Below are 21,186 nucleotides of genomic sequence, written 5' to 3'. Positions count from 1 at the left end.
CATGTGTCTGGACAGATAGATGCCAAAGGGGGTATTATACTCAATGACTGGCCTAATGATGGCTTTGTAAAGGAGGCCAATAACATTCCTAGATCTAGACAAAATCTCTTTGTTTATAAGCTACACAGTATAAAAGGACTTTCTTATGACAATGGACACATGGTGGTCGAAAGTCCACATAAGTTCCCAAATCCCAAACAAATGGGTCACCTCTTAGGGATGTATTGTTAATGTGGTAGTCCCATGGGGTAGATGACCTCCCAAAGGATGCAATAATGCTTTTTTTGACATTTAGTCTCAGTCCATAATTTTGGCACCAGTTATTTATTTAGGGCAGATCTTCCTGCAGATGGCTAAATCATTTGGGATTCAGTAACTGCGTCTAGCTTGCCGTCCTCTGCAAACTTAGACAGAGCACTTTGCTATTGGCCTTTACTTCAGAGAAGTAGATGCTAAGCAAGAGGGGTCCCAGCATAGAACCCTTGGGGACCCGTTGAAGACTGGTCCCTTTCTGGATATGGCTTCCCGTAATTTGATTTTCTGCATCCTATTTGTGAGCTAGTTAGCAACTAGTAGGTAATGTGGGAGGTTATTTTCAGTGTATTTAACTTTTCTACTATGCCTTAGTGGGGTGTTGTGTCAAAAGCATTGGCCAAGTCTAGGTTTGCTGTGTGGATTATTATACCTTCAACCACTGCTTTGATGACCTTTTCAAAAAGGCCCACCAGATTGAGTAAGTATGTCTTGTTCTTGATAAATCCAAACTGAGACCAGTCCAATGTTCGCAGGTGCCCTATGCCTTTACTGATTTCTTCCATGATTAAGTCTTTCCTGGCTTTGCATATAAAGCTGGCCAGACTAATTGCCTGAGTTTGTGGAAGGTCCTCCCTTATGCAGGGGAATGACTGTACTTGTTCTCCTTTCACTTGGTACAAAAACCTGTATGGATAGGGTTGGACAGTGTTGTTAGGGGTGCGGCTAAATCATGCTTCTTGTTATTTAAGATGCATCCAGGGATATTGTCATGACCTACTGATACAGTATTTTTAGCTTTTGATAGCATTTTTAGGACTCAGTCTTGTGTGATAGCTGGAGATGAACCAGTTTAAGGTATATCTTGTAGGATAGATGAAGGGGAGAGGGGTAAAGTTAGAGATGAATTTATCAGCTGGTAGGTTCACTATATTTGCAGCCTCAGTGTAGGTGATGTCATTCATAATCAACTCAGCATATTGCTGCATTGTGCTTCTGAGATTAGGAAACATAACTAAAAAAGGCCTTCTGATTGTCTTTCGTTATATAGCTATTTTAGGCTCAAACTTGGCTTTGATTGAGTTTGTTAAGGTCCTGAGTTGCTTGTGTTTTTCAGTGACAAAGACTGTGCCATTCTGGGAATTACTCTTCTTTCTTTTTGTCAAAATAATCTTCCTTTTATAGTAAAGCTTGTTGATATCATGTGGGTTTGTTGCTTTGGTTTACCCTGCCCTTGTTCCTACATGGAACAGCTGCATCTGTGCAACTGTTTATATACTGCTATAGTGTGGTGGTGTACACTTTCGCATATTAAGTGGAGTTCACTAGGTTTGGTGGGTATTTGAAACTTGCCAGTATGTCACTTAGGAGTAGGTAGTCTGTCTTAGAGAAATACAAAAATATAAATAAAACAATTATAAATTGCTTATAGTAAAACGGTTAGAACATTAGCAGTACTTTCCTTTGTAGCCACATTGGGCTGCTAGTGCATTTCCATTGCACATTTGCACACTGATTACCTCCCACTGCCTTTGTAGCTGTCCCTGCTTTATTCTCATCCCACCTTCAATTCCCCAGCCACCTCTTTGGCATTACTTTTATACTTCCTGGTCTCCATACAGTACACATTATCTACACCTCCTCCTCCTACCTTATACACACACATATATAAAATAAACTAAGTCATAAATATCTGCTGCAACATCCGAAATATCAACCCTTACAATAAAACCATTGCGAAGAAACCAGAAACAACCTGCAACATAATTAAAATGCAAAATAATAAACTGAAAGTTTCAGGCCTAATATAGCTAAAAGTACCACAACCTACACAACACAACGCTATCTAATCTGGCCAACTACATATACACACACACACACACACACACACACACACACACACACACACACACACACACACACACACACACACACAAATTTGCATTCCTAAATGTTAGCACCGTCACAAACGCACATCACCAACATTCATTTTACCTCCCTTTCTGCATCTAAATTACACTCCCTAAACTCACCTCATACATACAAATATACATGAACTTAACTGCACCCCTTTTAAAATGTGCCCATCAAACCACTTTTACAGTTACAACCTACTGTTCATAATACCACTCTACAACAACCTATTATGTTACCCACAAAATGCAGCCTCTAATATCTGCATTAATTCCCACTTCATCACAGTATGCCTCCAACATCTGCCTACAATACTTTCCACTCTGTTCTACTTCTCACTTGCTGCTAATTTCCCTCCACTTCCTCCATGTACAGTGAAATCAAACTAGCCCACATACATATCCTCCATGCTTTTACACACTACTGACTGCTCTGTATAACCTATTAAAACTACGCAGAAGATCTACAGTTATACTCCCATAATTTTAATACTGCCCCTTCAAGGAACCATTGGACCTAGCCCAGGTCTCACCCCCTCTTCTATTTCCTAATTAATACACAAGGTATACTAAACAAAACTGGCCATCTCAATCACCTTTATTTCACAACACAACCCATGTAAAAAAACAACAAAATAAAAAACAAGCAGATTCTAGGCAGGTAGTGCCACACTAACAATGTTATGGACCATAATGTATGAAAGTCTCCTAACAGTGGATAAAGAGCAGTTTGCAGGTGCCACATTCATTAATAGTACCAAGGCATTTGATGATGTAAATCACAGTATGCTATTACACAATACCTACTTCATATAGGTATCACCTGTGATGCTCCACCATGGCTCCATAGTTATCCGTTATCACCCTGAAAGTAAATCCTCACTGTCTGCCTGAGACAAACTTTAAAAAAAGTTGCATAAGAATCCATACTTTCCCCATTCCTCTTCCCCATCTGTGTCAGCAAACTCCCTTAGATCTTCCTCACCTTCCACTCCTACTCTATCCTGATGATATGGTCTTGTTATCTCAAATCATTCCCTCACAATATTACAGAAACAACTACAGTCTGACTTCCTGTCTCTAATCCACTGAATCAGCAACAAAAACTTCTACTTCGTTCATCCAAAACAAACGTTTTGCCTTTGGGGACCAAACACACACTGAGAAAAACCTCCTCTGTGTTACAATTACAGATTATAGCAATACTACCAGTAAAGACATTAAGTCATTTAAATACCTAGGACAGTGGCTGGATCCATAACTCAACTTTTCTTTTCACATAGAAAACACAGGTGAATCCACTTCTCTTCTGGGCCAGCAAAATCTTTCCCTTCCTCCCAAAGGCTTACAGAATAGCTGTTGGAAAAGACATCTTATTCTTACAGCTAGAATATGGCCTTCCCCTAACTGCACTCTCGGCTAAAAGAAACCATATACTTATTCATACCCTTACCAATAAAATCTGTAGCTTCATTATACTTTCTCCAAAACAAGTACACCACCACAAATCACTACATACAGCCAGAATGTGAGAACCAAGGCTGAACTGCTCTTCTGCTCTCAAATCTTCAAACTTTTATGCATTCATACTTTCATCCCACAATGGTTCCTTGAAGGTGCAGTATTAAAATTAATAAGAGAATCCTCATCCTACAACCTGAGAAACCTAGACCATTCAGCACCTGTATTAGAGGGCCATCAACAAAACTCTGATGCATAGATTGCTGCTTCTCTCAACTAGGCCCTGAATTTTGAGAATTTGTTCCCCATCATCTTAATGATTTTCTTATCCAAAAATTCTGTTTAGAATTAAAAACATAGCTACAGAAAATGACTAAATGCCACTGTAATTAATGTCTCTGATCACATTACCTAACTTCACCATTATCTCTCCAAACCCACATTCTGTCTCCTTCTCCTCCTCCTCTCAGCCAAAATTCTGTCATTCCATAGATTTGGACATATTTGTAGATATCTGTCACAAGTCATTGTACATTGTACATAACTGTATACATTTTATTGTTTCATCTCAGAAAGTTTGTTGTTTCATGACTCATTTCAGTCTCGTATCTGTGAAACTGCATTATTGTACTGTACTGTTTCACTTTATTCTACATTACTGTTCTCTTCCATATTAAGATTGAAATTGATCATTCATCATTAGTGTACTATGGGGATTAACAAATTCAAATAAATAATAAATACTGCAGCTTTAAAAAGCTCTTTATATATATATATTTTTTGGCAAACTATGCAGTAACACTCCTTTAAAAGAAATGTCTTACCTTTTTTTAATAATAATAATTAGTATTATTTGACTTTTTGTCAATTGTATGCTTTCCGATAATTACAGTGTTCAGGGTCAGTTTTGTAATGTACTTTCCAAGCTTAAGCCCATGTATGTGACTGCAAGTTGCTTCAATGCAGTATGAGGCACATTAATGAAGTCAGTGTTATACTTAGTCAACTTTTTTGGATTTAAGTGCTAAACATTAACAAACTGGCCTATGGAGATGAAGTAGGATTATGTTTTTTAATTGTTGATGAAGTTTATTAGACAAGCAGGAGTAAAACGCTTATGTTTCAGAAGCCACGCTGTTTTGTATTTTGCTGCCACTGTTAAATCGTTGATGAAGGATTTCTTACAAATCACTGATTTCTCTGTTCAGTCAGCATTTACACTTTTGAATGCAAGGTAGCTATTGCTGTATATTTAAGTAATAGCCTTTAAACTTATCAAGGAAAGAAAGAGAAAAAAAAAACATTGAGCAATCTCTTATGAGTATCTGAAAATCTGACGGCTTCACTGTTACCTGACCTGGGCAAAAATTATTTTTTTCCACCTCAGTTTTATTGCTTAAATATGCATTTGTTACTGCATAAAGTAAATATTTTGTGATGTTATATGTATATTTGCTTTCATTAGATTAGTATGATGCTGTTTGTTTTGGTCTTTCTAAAGACAATCTGTGCAGGCTACTGCTAGTGCAAACAGAAACAGTGTGTATAGTCATATACTTAAGCAAAAATGGAGACATAATTTTAGATATGAGGAATTACACTAACTCTGTATGAGAGAACACAAGCTTAACTAGAGTTTAAATATATGAAGCTATACATGACAAAACTGCACATATCAGCAAACACTATTATTGCTTTACTGAACAGTGAGATTGTTCTGTTTCTCTAGAGAAAATTCCTTCACAGGTCTTGAACACACCTTCCAAGTTACTGTGGCTTCTGTTATAAAATTCTTATCTGATCATTTAATGAAAGTCTTGCTGTAAAAATCTTCACATGCAACTTGGAAACCTAGCTACAATGATGCTGTTAAGCATTGTTGCATTTAATGCTTTTTTTGTGAGGCATATAAATGTAATGTGGATATGACTATATTTTGGCTTGTACAATTTAAAATTTCTGTCGATAACTAGACAGCTGTGCTGATCCAATAACCATTTTTAGACAAGATACATGCTGACAGAAACACAATAGTAAAATACAAATGGTTCATATTTCACATGGAATTTGGTGTATTAAATATAAGAAATCATGTACAGAACTGAAAAAAATTACCCTTAGTTATACCACTTCCAATAACTGTTCTGCTTAGGAAGGGTTGACACAAAACGTACAGATTACAAAGAAACATATGTCCTGCTCTGATCTTTCCTATCAGTGATGAAAAAGCCATGCAAATTTACCTAGGGGCACAGAGCATCTGGCATCTGACTGTAGCAAGGATTTACGTTTCAGTTTGACAGTGAGATATGTATTAGTAGAACAAAAGAATTCAGGCATGTAATTCCACTGAGACAAAACAGTACATGCCACCAGCAATGGCAGAAATTCTAGTAACTTCTCTGGGTGGGGGTGGGGGTAACCTAAAGCATCAGTGCATTGGTGTTGATCAGGGATGATTATTTTGCCCCTGAGGTATTATTTGTGATATATTCCAGTATGTAGTGATATCCACCTGAAAGAGGCACTCACCCCAACAAGTATTTTTAGTAACAACAGTACAACGTGGATTAGGGTGCTTGAAGCATGAGTTAGGAGAGGATGTTATATGCAGGGCACTGCAGTGGTCAAAGTAAGTTATAGAGCAGTGGTCACTGAAAGAACTGGATATAGCAGAGTAGCCAAGTCAGTTTCAATTAACAGGAAGTTATTTACCTAAAAGGAAGGCACAGTTTCTAATCACCTTATAACAGAATATAACCAGTATGTTCAGTGTAGGTAAAGTATAGGGGTGAACGCAATGAAATATGAATGAGCTGTAGCCTGATGACTCCATGTGAGCCCCAGAGTCTCCATTATAATGCATTGCAAGCAGTTTTTAGCCTTTCTTGATGAACTCAACATGCACATGCTAGACATACAATATCTGTTTTACAGAAATAGTCCAGATTATAACAAAGTAAATAATATGCCAGTCGGCAGTTATAGGCCACTATACAGTTCGGTGACAAAGAACCAGTAAGCAACTATAGATCAGTACACAGTACAATGTCAGAAAATAGATCAGATTAATTTATTCAGCCTTCCAGCATGGAATTGTGAACGATGCAATAATCCTGATGTAATTCAGATCTGTAATGTCAACAGAGATCTTAAATTCCTGAGTATATTGTTCAGAAACGTATATGTAAAATGAAGAAAAAAACCACCACAGAATGGTACACTTTCCTGTTATAGAATTTTGATCACTAACAGTTCAAAAACTGTGTTTGCAAACATTTACTTAACAAGTCCAGATTGAAAATGTACTCTAGTCTAAGTCTTTGATAGAACATTTTCAGGGATATCACATTTACCCAAGTGCCCTGCCAACATCAAAAACTGAAAGAGAAGAAAAGGTTGTTAAGTGCTCCCATTGTTACAATACATCAAAAGTAAAACAACAGTATTAGTGCAAGTCTGTTACTAGTAAGGGAAAACTAGCAAAAGAAAAATGTAACTGAAACTATGAGCAGGAATAAACAGTAGTTAGTCCAAAAATTCAAAGTCCACAACTTGAAGAGTTGCTTTTTTAAAAGTAATAGTTGTTTATTCCAAGAGTTAGAAGTGCTTATTCCACGAGTTTAAAATTCACAACATAACTTAAAAAGTTGCAAGTGCAGAAGACACTTTCACTCAGATAGGCTTCATCAGACAAAGAGACTGAGCAACACATTGCGCTTAGCTTATATCATCAAAGTGTAGTCACATGATCTAATCACATGTTAAAATTGTAGTCACATGGTAAGATAAAAGTTAGAAGTGCTTATGTGTATAATCAGAGAATTCAAGTAAATGTTGTTTAACAAATCGAATTCTTAAATTAATCGATTCATAAATTAAATCGAAAATTAAAAGAGAGAATAGGTCAGCACATTAGACATCAGGAGGAGTGTTCAAACAAATGCCTTATACAAACATATTCATAATACAGATCTAATGCATAATTTTAAATTTGTTATATTGCAAGTTATTCGTGCACCGCTTAGAGGGGGTGACATAAAATTACACACAGAGAGGATAGAACTGCAATTGATTTTTAGATTTAAGGAACATATACCCCCTGGCTTGAATGACATGGTTACCATTAAGCCTTATTTGAAGTACTTACATACATACTCAAATACACTGAACTTTTTATATTTGTTTTTACCCTATATAGTTTTCATTATGCAAATTGTTGAAAAACAAAAAAAGTTTTCCGGTCTTCAGTCTTTAAACAAGGTGCCTTGCATGAACGAAGCTTAGTTTCACACATCGTGCCTTGGCTTTGGTGTTTGTTGGAACCTAATCTGCCAGATTGTTCATATTTATTGTTTTTACCCTATATGTTTTAAAAAATTTAAAAATCTAAATTTTACAAGTACCTTCATTATTTATTACATTTCTTATTGTCACTTATATTTTTTTACATACAGTTGTACTTGTATTTTACGTATTTTTATCTTACCATGTGACCACAATTTTAATATGTGATTACATCATGTGACTACACCATAAGCTAAGCAAAATGTACTGCTCAGTTTCTTTGCCTGATGAAGCCTATCTGGTTGAAAGTGTCTTCTGCACTTACGACTTTTTAAGTAACTTGTGGACTTTGAATTTTTGAACTAACTACTGTTTATCCCTGCTCATGGTTCCAGTTACTTTTTTGTTTTTGATTGTTACAATACATCACTTGTGGTTGTAGCACTTTGTAGAATGCTCACATCCCTTACATCATACAGAATTTCAGCAGCACCACATACAGAGCCATTAGTCAATGCCCAAGACCTTGTTAGCTGATTACTGCTTAGCAAATGCTGAAGCAGGGAAAGGCTGCAGGAAGCAGCACCACTTAAAGGAATGTTCAGAAGGTCACCAGCCAATGGACACCAAGGATGATTCAGACATGCACATGGAAACTGATCAGGAGTGGAAACATTGAGAACCGCATGCCTAACTCCAAAAAAGTCTGTTGATCACACAGTGGCCTCTACTCCCTTTCCACTCCTTTGTTATTCAAGTGAGAATTTGATTGATATGTTTGCACCTCCCAGTAACATGACCCATAAGTGTTACAGTAGTGGGGATTCTCTGTAGCCCCAAATCCTGAGTAGAAAGTGGGATGCGCAATGCTCCACATCCTTTGACATCAGAGGCTTCTCTCGTGATAGTTTGGAGCTAAGGACTTCAGATCTGTAGGCTTTTATCCTTAGGCAAGTAAAATCTTCCTTCTCTCCCACTGAGAGACAGTTCTCCTTCAGTGGCCAGAATCAAAGCTTCCACATATGTTACAGCTCCCACCACCACCACCTGTCATACTACTACTACTACTAACGATAAGATTTAAAAACTTGTCTTAACTTACTCTAAATATACTAGATGTTGGCAAGTTATAATACAAAAATCAGATATGAGTAAAACAGTAAGTTGTACTGTAACCATAGCAGTATAACATTTGATTTAGTTATGACCCTCGGGAGTGTATAGACTGTATGGGTGACATTTTTGACAGAATTGATCACATACTGGTAAAAGGCTCAGGCTTACATGCTGTGTGGCAAATGTTGTCCATGCAGCTGATTCACTAATGCCTCCATGGATGGTAACTATTTTGGATGTGGATGGCCAAGATCATGGTCAATCAGAACAATCGCTTCCATGGCATCATCTGGTTTGGAGATGCCTGTGGGCAATAGAGGGCATCAGAGAGGTTGCAGCAGTCATAGCAGTGGCACATCTGGTAGCATACATCACTTACAATTATGCAGCACACTACTTCTAGCCGGGTCTGTGATACTACCCACGAAACTCCTGGTAGATGCGGCTCTCATGGGCAAGGGTGTACACAGAATGCCCACTCATCTTCCATTCATAGCTTGGACCTGTCCATTAGATTGAGCCACAGTAATGCAACTACAGCTAAGGCTGTGTCCCAGTGTGTGCACGTATACACACACACACACACACACACACACACACACACACACACACACACATGCACACACACACACACACACAGGAAAACAGTGATACTCTCCCTTCACAATGCCTTTTGCTGTAACTCCCTCCAGCTCTACCTCGTAAGCACAGTGCAGTCATAATCATTCAGTTTCTCCAACATTCACAAATATCCTTGCGGAAGACATTACACACTTGTGCTCCCACCCCCAGCTGTGCACATAAAGATAATGGTGCCCTGCCCTTTGTATGTTGTTACCTGAGTTGCCTGTGTCTGATAAACAATGTAACCAGCCTATGCTTGGGTAAGTACAATCTAGTATTCAGTTTGTATACAGCACTTTTGCTGTAGTTCCATGCTTTTTATGGGGCAATGCTGTGTCCCAGCCAGTCTCTCTTCTCCAGTCCTGTGGCATACTGTACCTTCATCTAGTATGTTCAGCCCCTGAAGCTCAGTCATTCACTGACTCCTTATCTGGCTCAGCCTCCATTACCTATACCTGGAGTACTGGGAGATGCTTATACTACAACTGGCCTCCCTGATGCAGCTGCCTCCTAAGTGTCATATTGTGCAAACTTAACACACAGAAAACATCTTAGTACATATGCCAAGGTCATAGTGAAGGGCACCACCAGATAAATCCAAGCAAAAGCATGCCATCAGCAGCCCAAACACATAATTCACAATGACCCAAGTTTGTGATAAGTTATATTTGTATCCCTGCTGTATTGCAGTATGTGGATTTCAGTTAGGTGTCATCAGCCAGGGTTCCAGGGCATATCTATCATTCCATAAAACAAATCACGAACTATGAAGAATAAATCCAGAAGCACAATAGCAAAAACGGACAACTGAAAAAAGTAAGCCACTGTTTATTGCGACAAAAAAAACAAATTAAATGGTAAGCGCTTTTGGCTGCGTTACAGCAGCCTTCATCAGACATTTTCAAAATATTGGTTGTACCATTATATACTGCAGCTAATCCAACCAATGATTCAATTAATTAATCAATCAAATACTAATGCAAAATAATGTGCATAAAATTCTCTACTACATAAATACAATTTGATAATAAAACTACGTTGATATGAATATATAACTATATAAATATTGCACAAACCATGATTGATAAGTTAAATGTTCCTAAACCTATTATGATTATAAATGAAATATACTATACAAATTCCTACTTACTATGATGTATAAAACAATATATGCATCAATAAATATATATAGAAAATAAAAAACAAAAAATAATGAAAAACACATACAATAAGTAATTTATATACAAAAATATATATATTGAAATATAATGCATATCAATCCACCATGTAATGACAAGATAATAATACACCAAAATTTTACCTATTAAAAGTCCCTAATTTTAAAATACTAGTGATGGAGATGGAATCATTCAGTCCTGGAAATTGTGTGGCATTTAAATATACCTGCCACCAATATTCTTTGGATTCTAATATAGTTTTCCAAGGACCTTTTCTAGGTGATAGAATGACTTGTTCCAATATTAAAAATTTAAAATTACGCGCTGAATATTGTACTATGTGTCTATATAATGCATTATTTTCTGAATGTCTACTAATATCATAAACGTGCTCATAAATGCGCTGCTAATTAAGGTCTTTTCTATATATATTTATTGATGCATATATTGTTTTATACATCATAGTAAGTAGGAATTTGTATAGTATATTTCATTTTATAATCATAATAGGTTTAGGAACATTTAACTTATCAATCATGGTTTGTGCAATATTTATATAGTTATATATTCATATCAACGTAGTTTTATTATCAAATTGTATTTATGTAGTAGAGAATTTTATGCACATTATTTTGCATTAGTATTTGATTGATTAATTAATTGAATCATTGGTTGGATTAACTGCAGTATATAATGGTACAACCAATATTTTGAAAATGTCTGATGAAGGCTGGAGTAACGCAGCCGAAAGCGCTTACCATTTTATTTGCTTTTTTGTCGCAATAAACAGTGGTGTACTTTTTTCAGTTGTCCGTTTTTGCTATTGTGCTTCTGGATTTATTCTTCATAGTTCGTGATTTGTTTTATGGTCTGGTATGTCTACTGGCAGCATGCAAGATGTGGCAACTGTGGTAACTAGAGCAGAATTTGATAATTTGCAACAGTCGGTTATGAGTCTAACTCAACTAATACAGCAGCTTTCTGGTAATAATGGTGCCACAAGGTTACCAGATTTTGGCAATAACAGATTGGACAGTATTGAAAGTTTGGACAGCATACCGCCGGGACAGATACAGGTTCATGAGCCTGGTGGGGCAATAAGAGATGGCACTAATAATGATCCGTTTCAGTTGCACCAATGGTTAAATCAAGTGCAACATAATGGTATGGTGAGGAATATCAGCACTCCAAGTTTCTCTACTATGCTGGATGAATTTCATGATCTAGTATGGCGATATCGGAAACTTGTACATGAAAATGTATATTTTAATGAGTGTATAAAAAGGCAACAGGTGCCTAAGGGTCTCAGATACTGGAAATATCCGACAGGCTTGAAGGAGCACAGTGCCTTGCATAAGGACTTGGTGCAATTATTTGATCGGCAGGGGTGTGAGTTTCTCCAGGTATTAATAAAGTATAATGTGATACTGATGGATGAACTAAACATTAAAATAGAAGAACTTGATAATAAAATCAAACAGCAAACAGGATTTTCCACTTGCCAAAATCAGTATTTTGAGATTTTCACGCAGATTGACAAATATAGTACTGTCATGGTGGAAAGAAAAACCCGTAAATTGGAGAGGGACAAGATGGATTATTCCAAAGGTCGTGCCTATCCAAACCCATCGCGAGCACAGGAACATGATGATCAAACAGAGGCTGTGTTTCCTCTCGTGAATAGCAATAGTGCACAAGTGCAAAATAATCAGGATAATAATACTCAACAATTCCCTTTAGAGAACAACAATCTTCGTCGCTCGGAGCGACTTCGGAACAAGGAGGGTTACAAATTAAGAAACAACAACATGAGAACATGGAGGAGGCAGAGGATAGATTCACGAAGCAATTACAATTGAATGCTGTAAGTTTGAATAATAATTTTTTGGACGATGACAATGGCTATCAGCTTATTACTAGTACCACTGGTGATTATCATATTTATAATTATAGTCAAGCTATTTTAACTATTGAGCATGCTGATATTTTTAGTAAGGGCTTTACTTATGTACCAGCGAAAAGGGCCAAAATTACTGACTTATTAACTGAGTTAAAGCTGTTCACGAGGAAAATTAATTTAACGGTTTTGCATCAAGGAGCCCCAAGCATGGAAACTAATTCCATGTATGTTCCCAGTTTGAAAAAAACACCGCTGCATCCTAGAATAAAATTGTTTGAAGAAATATGTGAGCTTGACTTTAGACATTTGTTGCAGTATAGTAAACGACAATGTCAATTTAATAACTTCTCAAAAGCTCAACAAGATATTTTAAATGAACTAAAAGCTACTAATGATGTTCGTATCATGCAACCTGATAAAGGGGGTGGACTTGTGATCATGAATGTATTTGATTATAATCAACAACTGTTGCATATCTTGTATGATGAAGCATATTCTGAAGTATCCATCAATGAGATTAATATTTCTTATTCCAGAATTGATTATATGCTTGAGGATATGTTATGGCAGGGGCAAATTACTAATGAAGCCTCTTATTATATGCAGGTAAAAAATCCCAGGATTCCTGTAATGTTTGGAGCACCCAAGCTGCATAAGGATGTGCAGCATCCACCTATGTATCCCATAGTAGATGGTAGTGGCTCAAAAACTTATTACATAGCGAAATATATTGACATGAAGTTAAAAGATAAAGTAAAAAACTTACAATATATTTGTCGTGATTCCTGGGATTTTCTTACTAAGGTAAATATCTTACCTATTGATAAAATTGATGAAATTGTATTCATCACAGTGGATGTAAAAGATTTATTTACCTGCATACCGCAACAGTTGGGCATTACTTGGTTCACTGATTTCTTTTTTGAAATCATACCTACACCCCAAGGTGAGCTTAATACATTGGTAGATCTTTTAGAACTTGTTTTATCCAACAATTATATTTACCATGATGGACATTACTTCAAACAAATTAAGGGAGTAGCGATGGGTTCTCCCATAGGTACGTTATATGCAAATGTTATCATGGCAGTTTGGGAACATAGATTTTTGTTCCCATCTGAATTTATGCAATACAAACAGTTATATAGTCGGTTTTTGGATGATTTATTTTTCCTTTGGAATGGGCCTCCAGAACTAATTGAAGAATTTATAAAATATATCAACTCCACTACAGATTATTTGATTTTTACATATGAGTCAGACAGAAATAGTATAGCATATTTAGACATTCTTTTACAAAAGGATTGGGTGCATAATAAATTAAAGGCTAATATTTATCGTAAGAAGACATATTCTAACAAATTCTTGCACTTTCATAGTCATCATCCTCAACATGTAAAAAAAAGCAGTTCTAAAAGGGCAACTAGTGCATGCAGCACGAATGGTTTCTGACATTGATGAATTTATGAATGAATGTCAGCATATAGTTAATATGTTTTTAAATAGAGAATATCCAGAGCATTTTGTTGAACCTATATTACATGAAGTAGTAACCAAGAGAAAAAGTGTTTTTTACAGACCGCTATTGGAAGGTTCTGAAATTATAATTCCACAATCTTCGGTGCATAATGTCATTGTGCAATGCACTGGAGTAATGGGTGAAAATAATTTCAGTAATGTCCCTCATCCAAATGTGGGTTTATTTAATAAGGCTAATACAGCATTTATCACTACTTATACGCAAGACTCGGAGTGTATAAAGGAATTGATTATAAAAAATTGTTTTTTTATTAAGGGTGATGTGCTATTGGTAAATTTATTAGGAGTACAGCCTTCTATCATATATAAAAGAGATAGGAATCTTAAAGATTGGTGTAACGCTTGTTCACAAATGCATAGAAATTCAATAGGTATTATGAGAAAATGTAACATGTGCAAGTATTGCTCGTATATTATGGAAACTAAGCAGGCATTTATTAATAATATTTTTATACAAGTAAAAGGAAGATATAATTGTAACACCTCCGGGGTAGTGTACGCAGCATTATGCACACAATGTTCAGCTTATTATATTGGTAAAACTGAACGAAAGTTAAAGCAGCGCATTTATGAGCACGTTTATGATATTAGTAGACATTCAGAAAATAATGCATTATATAGACACATAGTACAATATTCAGCGCATAATTTTAAATTTTTAATATTGGAACAAGTCATTCCATCACCTAGAAAAGGTCCTTGGAAAACTATATTAGAATCCAAAGAATATTGGTGGCAGGTATATTTAAATGCCACACAATTTCCAGGACTGAATGATTCCATCTCCATCACTAGTATTTTAAAATTAAGGTCTTTTAATAGGTAAAATTTTGGTGTATTATTATCTTGTCATTATATGGTGGATTGATATGTATTATATTTCAATATATATATTTTTATATATAAATTACTTATTGTATGTGTTTTTCATTATTTTTTATTTTCTATATATATTTATGGATGCATATATTGTTTTATACATCATAGTAAGTAGGAATTTGTATAGTATATTTCATTTTATAATCATAATAGGTTTAGGAACATTTAACATATCAATCATGGTTTGTGCAATATTTATATAGTTATATATTCATATCAACGTAGTTTTATTATCAAATTGTATATATGTAGTAGAGAATTTTATGCACATTATTTTGCATTAGTATTTGATTGATTAATTAATTGAATCATTGGTTGGATTAACTGCAGTATATAATGGTACAACCAATATTTTGAAAATGTCTGATGAAGGCTGGAGTAACGCAGCCGAAAGCGCTTACCATTTTATTTGTTTTTTTTTTTGTCGCAATAAAGTGGCGTACTTTTTTCAGTTGTCCGTTTTTGCTATTGTGCTTCTGGATTTATTCTGCATATCTATCATTGCCAATAAGATGTCCTCAGGGAAAGTCTCCCATTGCAAACCATTGATAAAGGTTACGCATGTGCCATATGTGGGACTCATGGTAACTACCTGGGTGGCCTGCAGACACAATCTAGATGATACTCTGTGCATTACAGACCACCTGACAGTTGGAATAATACCCCTTACAGTTCATATACCTTCTTCACAGATCGCTAAGTGTGGTCTTTATTTCGGTATGGGTACAGTCTGTTGTTGCCAGAACCTCAGAAGAATGGGCTATATCATAGAAATTCTGCGTGGAGTTGAATGTCTCCTCTTTGGTTTGTGGAAACCACATATGCTTCCCCTCATGCTGCAGCATGACATTAACAAATTAATAGAGTATTCTCATGGCAGATGCCTGAGATACCACCACTTTGTCCCCTGTTGGTCACTTAAAGGTCTCTGTAGCTAGTATGCCAGCACTTACCCATATATCCACTGGAATGGATAATCTATGATGCACACAGGCCTGCAGGTGAGACCAACTCATGTCTACCAACTTTTGTATGGTGTCCCTCTCTACATGGTACCAGTCTACAATGTCGGAGTTGTGAAGGACTTGAAATGTTAACCATCGTCAGACAGCAGTATCTGTGAAGGAGACAATGTGCAACATCAAGGCTCTTAGTGGCAATAACACCATATTGCCTATATACATTTACTAATGCTGCTGCATCCCCTAGCATTTTTCTGTGATTCCTTCATGTACGAGAACGACAGATGGTCTGACTAATTTGGAATAATTATAGTGTTATAACATCTTCCTTTTTGCATCCATACCTTTCCTTGCATAACTGCACTAATTAAGGTGTGTGTCCTTGTCTGGAGTCGTTAACACTAGTATCTGCTCACCATTTCACACTGTTTATACATTTCTGAATCATTCCCTGATCTTATTTTACCTCATTTGCATACAAAGAGCCTCTCATTTTAATACACTTTCTCATTAGCATCTGCTTTTGCAATCAATCACACATATTGCGAGCAGCTGTGCTTACCACTTGTGTTGAGTGTATCTCTTAATCACACACACACACACACTTTGTGTTTGGCCACTTGTCCTACACAATTTCTTACTGCATTGTAGCGAATGTTTCTGAATCCCAGTCTGGTTGTTTTATTGACTAAGTTCAAGTAGCTTGACGAGAGGAGTCATAGATAGGAAATAGTCAAGTGCTGTGATTAATGTTTCCAGGAGGAGGAGGAAACTATCTCAGTGGTTGAAATGGTCATATGAAGAGAAGGTTGGACTAGGTAGGGGGTTTGGACAAGATGTTGGTCTAAAGAACATGTTTCTGGTTTTATGATGGTTTAAAATAAGGTGTTTGTAGTACAAGATCCATTGGAAGTCATTTAGGAAATTTTGGAGGCCTTTTAGCATGGGATATGGTTTAGAGCAAAATTGAAAATGGCAAATTTGTTAGTGTACATTAGGATGTATGATGTTTAGATTATGTAAGGGAGGTTGTTTATGAAAAATGAAAATATACCTATAAAGACTTATCTGTTACGTAGCCTTGGAATCAGTCTACAGTGGAGTTCCCAGAACTGCAGGACTATAGGATTTGGAGGAACAGAATGTGATTTACTATATCAATTGCTTTCACTAGGCCAATGAAGAGGGTTGTAGTGAGCAGGCCTTGGATGGTGGTTCATAGGTTACTACTAAGCTAACTGCCGCTGTGGGCCATTTTAAGCCTAGCCAATTAACCCATGTGGGAATTAAACCTTGCACCTTTTGTCTGTAAGGCAAATATCTTAACCAATGTACCAACCTCACTATGTGGGAGAACGGTGTCTGTGAAGGTTAGTAGGGGAGCAGGCATACACCAGCCTTTTTGTGAATCCACACTTGTTGGAGAGAGGCTGCTGTACTTGCAGATGTAGTCACTATTTGTTGTCTACTACTTTGTCAAGTAGGTTTCAAATGATTGGCAGACTCGAGATACAAGAGCAGAGTATAATCACATTATAAAATATTGCCAAAGAGGCCAGTTCTAGCAGGAAAGCTTTATACAAAAATGTAAATATTAGGTAGAAAAAACAGTTTCAGGCTATTTAATGTAGCCCTTAGGTAGAACAGTTTCATAAGGCTAGGTATGGAAGTGATAAGCAAAAAGGGAATATACTAAAGCAGTATAATTATGCAGATTAGTCAAAGCACCTGCTCAAAGAACAGGTGAGTTCAGACACATGGAGGAATATTTAGTAAGAGTAGACGTACTCTTGTAAAGTCACGGGGAAGGATGTACAATCCCGCATTATTTGTTTCAAATTAGGGTTTTCTATGCCATGCTAGATGAAAGGCTTTTTTTTATCCTTTAGCAGTGTGGGTAGGCTGAGAAGTGAGCTGTGTTAATACACCATTTCTGATGATGGCTTCCTTGAGAAAGAAGAATGCAAGGTTGATGGACCCTATTTGGGGTGAATAAAAGGCTCATGACATTCTATACAATGTACTGAATGGTTGATTTGGAAACTTTTAGTGCAGAGTAGCATATTACTATGTAGCTAGCAGATATTTTGGGCCTGGTAACCATTTGAAATGTCAGAACACACTAGAGCAAATCCCAAAACATAGAGACCAAATGACCAAAAACACGTGCTTGCATATACTTAGTATGAGATGGTCAGTTCGGGGAATATTCCCTTTTCTCTGCGGTATGGCAATCTCAATAGTTAGCATATGTAATGTCAGGGGTGCAGGGGAATTGCCCCCTTGCAAAAATGAAGTTTAAAGGGGAAGAGCAATGCTTGAGATATGCCTTTTCCCTCCATTTTTTTTTGGCATGTCAGCAGTTAGCGTTTCAAGTGCCAACATTTCAGTAGGGAGCCTTTAGGCCTCCTAGATAATCCATTGCTTAAATGAAAAAGGGTTAAAAAGGCTTCAGACGGTAGGCATCTTGGTTGAGTGGGCTAGTGAACAAGTGGAATACTTAGCCTTTTTTAGTTGATTTGTAGATACTTATAGGTTCATAGGCTCATAGGTGTGTACTAGGCTAATGGCCCAGGAGCCTTTACAAGCCTAGTCCATAGGATTACCCTGGCATCATGCCACCTGACCTTAGTTTCCAGTGCCTCTGTCTAGTAGAGCCACTGGAGTGATTCCCAGGGTGAATTTTCTATTTCCCATCCACTCATCAAGATTTCTCTTGAAGAGGGCCAGTGAGGTGCTCTGTTTGACATGTATGGGAAGTCTGTTCCATAGCATGGGCAGTCTCTGGGTTATGAACCTGTCCCTCCAGCTTGTTCTGTTGATTGTGGTAATGAGGTTGATGTCTCTGGAGCATGTGGTGTGGAGGGATTGGGGTTTCTTTAGATGTAGCATTTCTAACAGACGTGGGTCAGACATGGCTTTGTAAGTCAAGCAGAAATCACCTTTAAGTAGATGATATGAGACAGAGAATAGTTGAATTTTTTTGAGTCTGTCCATATAGGACAAGTGTTTAAGGCCTAGGATCCTCTTTGTGAGGTACTTTTGCGGCCTCTCCAGTTGTTGCAGGTGTCTAGTGAGGTACATGCCAAATGGGGCATTGTACTCAATGACTGGCCTAATGAGGGAAGAGTAGAGGGAGACAATGACCTCTTTCTTCCTCGATGTAAAACCTTTAGTAATGAGATGTGCAACATAGAAGGACTTATTGACCACAGTGGCAATGTGGTGGTCAAAAGAGAGGTTGCTGTGAACCTGTGTTCCCAGATCTCTTATAACACCTTCTGTATTCAGTGGACTTCCATCGATGTGGTAATTCATGGGAACCGGGTTTTTCCCAAAGGGGATGATGACACATTTTTTAGCATTGAGCTTAAAGCCATGGTTCTGACACCAGTCGTTAGTCTCGGTGAGGCCTTTCTGTAGAATGTCAGCATCATTTGGGGTTTTAATAATAGCTCCCAACTTGCAATCATCTGCAGTCTTTGTCAGCCGGAGACCCTTCATGTTGGCTTGGACTTCGGAGAAGTAGATATCAAACAGGAGATGACCCAGGACTGAACCCTGTGGGACTCCACTTGTGACTGGTCAGCAATCTGACTTGGAATCAGCTACTTTCACACTGTGGGTTCTATCTGTAAGCCAGTTTGCAACCCACCTAGTGATATAGGGGTTGATGCCTAGCTTAGTGAGTTTTTCTATGATTCCTGAGTAGGTAATGGTATCAAAGGCTTTAGCCATATCAAAGTAGGCTGTATGAACCACCTTGCCTTCATCCACAGCTGTGGTGACTGACTCAAAGAAGTCGACCAGGTTGAGCAGGCATGATCTACCCTTTACAAAACCAGACTGTGTCGGATCCAGAGTTTGGAGATTCCCTATATCCTTGTTTATTAGATCCATGATGATGCACTCCATAGCTTTGCATATCAGACTCATCAGGCTAGTGGGGAGATAGTTCCCAGGGTCTGTAGTCGCTCCTCCTTTATGGAGAGGGATGACTGGAGCAGTGCACCATTCAGTAGGGACAAAGCCTGAGGTGAGGCTGTGATTGAACAGGGCACACAGGTGAGGTGCCAGTTCATTCTGTAGTTCATGTAGAACACAGCCAGGGCTATTGTCTGGTCCCATAGAAGCTGTATTCTTGGCCTTGGACAGTGCTGTTTTAACCTGTGCAGCAGTAATACTGGGTGTCTGGCAATCTACTGGTATTATGACTGGTCCATTGGTGAGGGAGAGAGTGACAAAGTTACCACTGAATCTGATGGCCAGTATATTGGCAATATCTGTTGGCTCGGTATAGGAGGTACCATTGTGCAGTAGCTCAGAGCAAATCTAGGTATTGCCGTGGAGATTCTTTACATAACTATAGAAGGCCTTGTGGTTGTCTTTACTATGTTCTGCAATTCTGTTTTCATAGCTAGCTTTAGAGGATTTGATGAGGGATCTCCATTTTTTGCTGAGGCTGATAAGGGAGTTTTTCCAGTCTTGGGACTTCACCTTATTCCACATCAGTTTCCTCCTTCTGTTGTAGAGTTTGTTTATGGTAGGGTACCACCAGATTGGCTTCCTTTTTTTTGGAGGAGAGTGTCTTGGGGTATGGCGAGATCCATGCATTTCTGTACGTGTTCGTATAGTGCATTGGTGTATGATTCGGCGGTCATGCAACTGTTCTCCATTTGCATGGGTGCTGTGAAGTTAGCCACCTCTGTTTTTAGGAGCCCAAAGTTAGCTTTGGAGAAGTTTTTCATGGTGAGGGCAGGTGGGAAAGATGTGGATTTCCAAGATGATTAGTTTGTGGTCGGATCTAGCCAGGGAGGAGTTGACTATTGGTCTAGAGCAATGGTCATCCATGTTAGTAATGACCAGGTGAAGGATGTTGCTACCTCTAGTGGGGGTAAGAACGAGCTGGTCCAGGGAATTGGAATTAATGAATTCCAGGAAACGTTGGGCAAGTGTATTGGTACACGAGTAGTTTTCCCAATTAATGGAGGGGTAGTTGAAGTCGCCCGATATGACAGTGTTAGGTTGGACCCTAATATTCTCCAGGGTGCTTAGGAATGTGGAGTGTAGTCTTG

At 37.6% G+C, this 21,186-nt stretch overlaps 1 protein-coding gene across 1 annotated transcript in view; it reads left to right on the top strand.

The window, feature by feature from the left end:
- The window catches only part of CLYBL (citramalyl-CoA lyase), a 2,235,763-nt gene that overhangs the window by 2,085,956 nt on the left and 128,621 nt on the right, over positions 1-21,186 (top strand). The gene's annotated exons all lie outside the window — the stretch shown is intronic.

The sequence above is a fragment of the Protopterus annectens genome, chromosome 5.part0, assembly GCF_019279795.1.
Source record: "Protopterus annectens isolate FY-2018-M chromosome 5.part0, PAN1.0, whole genome shotgun sequence".
Classification (NCBI taxonomy): domain Eukaryota; kingdom Metazoa; phylum Chordata; order Ceratodontiformes; family Protopteridae; genus Protopterus; species Protopterus annectens.
The sequence above is the reverse complement of the archived record's forward strand: the minus strand, read 5'-3'. Positions and strand labels throughout refer to the sequence as shown.